The sequence below is a fragment of the Suricata suricatta genome, chromosome 4 (genome assembly GCF_006229205.1).
Source record: "Suricata suricatta isolate VVHF042 chromosome 4, meerkat_22Aug2017_6uvM2_HiC, whole genome shotgun sequence".
Lineage (NCBI taxonomy): Eukaryota > Metazoa > Chordata > Mammalia > Carnivora > Herpestidae > Suricata > Suricata suricatta.
The window spans coordinates 83,142,607-83,148,380 of record NC_043703.1 but is presented as its reverse complement, the minus strand read 5'-3'; the positions used below and the strand labels follow the sequence as shown (position 1 = coordinate 83,148,380).

The following is a 5,774-nucleotide window of genomic DNA, read 5'->3' as shown; positions in this document are numbered from 1 at the left end:
AAAAAAAAAAATTTGAATTGTGTGGGATACCAGAATCAGACAAAGGGCTGCCAAAAACAGGCTGACATCAGGGAACGTCAAAGGCTTTTCTATAGTATATGGCAGCTTCCAGTAGAGAGACACACACCCTCGGTGTGTACGTTGCTGGTTGGCTCTTTTTTTTCTTTATGTACCGTCACGACCTCCTCCTCGATGTCACCATGGTCACCATCATGGCCAATATTCTTATTTTTAAAAATATTTATTTATTTTGAGAGAGAGATGAGTGCGTGAGTAGGAAAAAGGCAGAGAGAGAGTGAGAGAGAGAATTCCAAGCAGGCTCCATGTTGTCAGTGCTGAATCCAAGGTAGGGCTGGATTCCACCAAGAGTTGGACACTTAACCGACTGAGCCACCCAGGCGCCCCATCTTCAGAGCTCACCATATACCAGCAATGTTCTGGGTACTTTATACCTTTATTCGGACTGCACATCTGCCCCGTGAGCATCACTACCTCTGATCCTCTCCCCCCACCCCACTCCCGGCCCGAACAATCCCAGGTGGGCTACCAGCTCAGGTGCACCGTGACAGGTCTTTTGCCCCCTGCACCTCTTACCTCCCCGTCCAGCTTCCTCTGATGCTGCAGGTGGCCCCAGGGAACCCTGCTCAGCAGTCCTCCCACAACCCATGAAGTGCAAGGCTGCTGACTACTCTGGGGTGAAAGGCATACAGCTCTGAGGCGCTTCTCACAAGGAAGGTCCCCAGGACTGAGCAGCCAGCCACGCACCACAGCCTCCTCAGTGACCCCCCTGATACAGGCTCTCTGCCGTTCCAGGCCTTTCTCCCCTAGCTCCCCCTTCGTGTTCCCATAAATGGCTAACACGTTAGCCTTGTCTTTGACCTCTGCTTTGGGACCATCCAAGCTGGGATGCTTGGTAACAAGGCGGTTCTAGTAAGCAGTCACACAGAATGACATATTTGAGCTAGATCACTGGGCATCAGATGGTCATCAGGTGGCAAGAAGTCATCGCTGGGAGTGAGTGAAGTGATCTCATCACAGTCCCCGGGACTCTGGCCTGTGATGCCTGGGAGAAAGGACAGGTGGAGGGTGAAGCACAGGTTAGCAATAGCCTGGCACTTACATGGCGCAGGGCAATGGCGACTACAAATACGGTGGGGGGTTTGTTCACTGTTTTGGAAATCTTGAAAAAAGAAAGCAACATGTCATTATGCATTTGTCAAAACCCAAAGAATGTACAACACAAAGGGTGAACCTAATGTAAACGAGGGACTGCAGTTAAATAGTTTTATTGGTATTATTGGTAGTATCGATATTCTGATACAATGTTGATCGGCTCATCAAGCATAACAAATGTGCCACACTGATGCAAATATGACTGATGAAGGACATCCTGTCAAGGGGTATGAGCGGGGCAGTGGGTAGAGGGGGTACCTGGGAAATCTTCATGGTTTCCACTCCATTTGTGCATAGACATAAAATTGTCTTAAAACATTAAGTCTGCTAATTTAAAAAAATGAATATGAGAAAGTCCCAAATAAGAGGAAAATAGTAGACTTAGATTGGTCAGTTCTCACCTCAAGATAGGCTTCAAAGCAAGAGACATTTTACGGCAGCAGGGCAAGGAGAAAAGGCTGCGAGCAGACTGCTGAGAACCGTACTCATGGTCAAGTTAAGGAGACAGAGTGCACAGTCAGGGCAGGTCTCCCGGGTCTAAGTCAGGGAGGGGGGGTTGGTTTGGGGCCCCTGAGCCTGAGGGTCTTGAACCGCAGGCTTCTGCACTGGGAGAAACAATGTCCTTCTCCTTGCCTTCCTCTTCCCAGCAGACCTACAAAGATCTCATCTATGGCATCTTTGTACCAGGATGATCTGACCCAAGTCCATCCCACGTCCATCGCCCGCTGGGAGAACGCCACACCCTGCGGTCATCTCCCGAGACTCCTAGAATGTCACCAGGATATAAAACCTTAGCAACGGACAGACCTTGGTTACTTACTGTGGAATAAGGCCACTTATTCTTATAAGGTAAGAAAAGCAGGAGGACATGCCTGATACTTCCCCCCACCACACACACACACACACACACACACACACACACACACACACATACATACATGCACAAGACAGGAGACCAGAAGCAATACTGCATCCAAAGGGAACCAGCAAAATCAGTGCACCATCCAAGACTAAAAATGGCAGGGTAGTGGTTTCTACCATATCCTCACTCAACCCACATTTCTGGGTCCTGCAAAAAAGCAGATGGGATTGGCAAGTGCCCAGGGACTGCTGTAAGCTTCACCAACCACAGTTGACATGCCACATGTGGTGTCTTTACTAGACAGATGAAGTCCCCAAGATTGGAGCAATCTGCCACCCACAGCGGTGGCTTTCCCAACTTGCACATCCTTGGGTTGGCCCCCCTCTGTCCCTGTGATGCTCCCCTCTCCTCCCCCTTGCTGTCAGGGCTCCGGTTCTCAGAGAGATCCCTTGGTTCACACTCAGCCTCTAGGGACATCCAGCATAGGACAGTCTATCATTAAACCCATTTTGCAGAAGAAACTGTGCCATGAAGAAGCCCAGCAATGGCACCAAAGTCACATAGCAAGTGAGTAGAGCCGAGCAGGAATGTGAGCCCAGGCAGGCTGACTCCAAATCCATCCCCTTCACTGTTATGATTAGTCCTGTGAGACAGAACAATGTGGAAGGACAGACTTCATTTCTGGAAACCCTTACTCATAGGCTCTGAGGTCCTGAATCAGTATTCTGAATAATTCTAATCTAAAAATTTCCAATCATCTAAAAACTTTCAGGTCATTAAGAAAAATTAGATTTTTTTCTCTTAAAGCATCAAAACAATTGCCTCAATTCTTCTCTCTCTCTCTCTCTTTTTTTTTTACTCTAGAGAAGCTGCCTGTCTTCTCTTTCATAATGTATCACCTTCTGTTTGATAACAACAAAACCATTAGAATTATGGTAGAAGATCAACAGTTGGGCACCGCCTGGACAAACACCATTTGAAGGGGGGGCAAGTATTTGGAGTAAGTGGGCCCTTGTGGGGCGCTCCAGGGTCTTGTTATGACTATCGGTTGGTCTGAACTAGCTTTTAGGATCTGAGAATAAAGTAGCTATTTTTTTTCTTTGAATTCCCTTTGAAATGTTCTTATAAGATAATTTCTCTTGTTTTAATGTTTACTTATTTTGAAGTAGGTAGACCACATGTGAGCTGGGGAGAAGGGCAGAGGGAGAGAGGGAGAGAATCCCAAGCAGGCTCTAAGCCTGACATGGAGCTCAGCAGTGAGATCATGACCTGGGCTGAAATCAAGAGTTGGATGCTCAACCGATTGAGCCATCCAGGCACCCCAGGAAAATTCTTATAGAAGAAAAAATAAAGCACCATTCCCATCTCAGAAAAGAAAGAAATGCAGCAGCAAACCTGTGCTGATTGGAAACTTCCTCCTTGGCTCCACGAGACATGAGACCAATGTGTCCTCCTCCTGGTACTGTTTCTAATTTCTTTAACTCCCTACACTTTGTCTGACCACCCCCCAAATGTTAGCCTGCCCTGAAAATCTAGCCCGAGTAATATTCTCTCCTTGTTCAGTGTGAGGCCTCCTGTCACCCATGACCCCCCGTCCTGCCCCCAGCCCCTTACACACACACACACACACACACACACACACACACACACACACACACATGCACGCACACTCATTTCTTCCAAACCCAACTACCTACCACCCTCTGGACACACCCAGAAGTGGCTTCATGGATTTATACATCCAAGACTGATTAGTGAACTCCTATTTCAAGGCCAAGTTTCCATATGACTTTTTCTCTATAGCAATGGTTGGCGGGGCTTATCTTACATTGCTCATGACCTTGTTCTTTAGTTTGTGTGGTCTGGGCATCGTCTGTAAGATCGTATGTGCTGGCATGTCACTACTTAGCAAAAGGAGGGGCCATGACTATATTCATATAAATAGGCATATGATGGCTTAGGGGTGTGCATGTTGTAATAGGCTGAATTATGGCCCCAAAGATGCCCACACCCTAATCCCTGGAACCTATGGATATGTTCCCTCCCATGGCAAAAGGGCTATTGCAGATGTGACTGAGTTAGGACCTTGAGATGTGGGGGAGAGTGGATGGGATTATCCTTACTTACCCAGGTGGGTCCAATGTAACCACAAGGATCTTTATAAAAGGGCAGCAGGAGGCTCTGAGTCAGAAAGGGAGGTAAGAGGACAGAAAGGGAGATCAGAGTGATGCAGCTATGAGGCAGGGGAATGAGAGTCTAGAAGCTGGAGAAGACAAGGCATGGGTTTTCCCCTAAAACCTCTACAAAGAACATGGCTGTTTTGGCTCCTTGCTTTTAGCCCTAGGAGACCATTTCAGATATCTTGCTGTTGAAACTAATGTAACGTGTGTGTGTGTGTGTGTGTGTGTGTGTGTGTGTGTGTGTGTGTGTGTTGTTTTCAGTAAACACTAACTCTCTGGATTTTTGTTACAGCACCATAGAACACTGATACATGCATCTCTCACACGGGAGACTGAGTTTCTCAAAAGCAGAGATAAGTTATGGTCATGTTTTTGATCCTGCTACTATCTCAGTATCTGGCAGAGAGTGGAAACTCCAGAAAACCACAACGAGATATCACCTCATAACTCTTAGGATCGCTATTATCAAAGAAATAAAAGCTAGAAGCTGGCGAGGACGTGCGGAAAAGGGAATCGTGTATATTGCTGGTGAGAACATAAACTGGTGCAGCCATTACGGGAATCACCATGGAGGTTTCTCAAAAAACTAAAAATAGAACAGCCATCTGCACCAACAATCCCTCTTCTGAGGGATATACCCAAAGTAAATGAAGTAAGTACCTCAAAGAGCTGTCTGAAGTCCCGTGTTCACTGCAGTATTATTCACAGTAGCCAAGACAGGGAAATAGCCCAAATGTCTGCTGACAGATGAACGAATAAGGAAATGTTGGTGTGATGTCAATGTATTTAATGGGATATTATTCAGCCTTAAAAAAGATCCCACCATTTGCAACAACATGGATGAACCTGGAAGCCATAAGATCAACTGAAATACACCAGACACAGAAAGGAAAAAACTCCATGATCTCATTTACTGGTGGAATCTACAAAAGTCGAATACACAGAGGCAGAGAGTAGAACAATGGCTACTAGGGGCAAGAAGGTGGGAGAAATGGGGAGATGTTGGCCAAAAAGTGCAAATTTGTAGTTATGTAGGATGAACAAGTCTAGAGATCTAGTGGACAGTGTGGTGACGGTCATTACTAATATTTAATTGAATGCTGGAAATCTGCTACAAGAGTAGATTTCAGGTGACCTCATCTCTCTCTCTCTCTCTCTCTCTCTCTCTCTCTCTCTCTCTCTCTCTCACACACACACACACACACAATGATAACTATGTAAGAAGATAATACATTAATTAGCTTGATTCTGGTATTCATTTCATTAGGTGTATAGCATAGCAAGTCATCACATCATACACCTTAAATACAGACAATCTTTATTTTAAGAAATACACATCATCAGGGAAATCATCATCAGTGAAATACAAATCAATACCACACTGAGATATGACCTCACTCTGGTCAGAGTGGCTAAAATGAACAAATCAGGAGACTATAGATCCTGGCGAGGGTGTGGAGAGACGGGCACCCTCCTACACTGTTGGTGGGAATGTAAACTGGTGCAGCCACTCTGGAAAACAGTGTGGAGCTTCCTCAAAAAACTTATCAGTAGAACTC

General features: G+C 45.9%; 1 long non-coding RNA gene across 1 annotated transcript in view; it reads left to right on the top strand.

The window, feature by feature from the left end:
* Nucleotides 1-3,062, top strand: part of LOC115289706 — a 13,187-nt gene extending 10,125 nt beyond the window's left edge. The window contains exons 3-4 of the long non-coding RNA XR_003907770.1: nucleotides 1,824-2,022; nucleotides 2,900-3,062. This is a non-coding gene — a long non-coding RNA (uncharacterized LOC115289706). The remainder of the gene's footprint in view (nucleotides 1-1,823; nucleotides 2,023-2,899) is intronic.
* The last annotated feature ends 2,712 nt before the right edge of the window (nucleotides 3,063-5,774 follow it).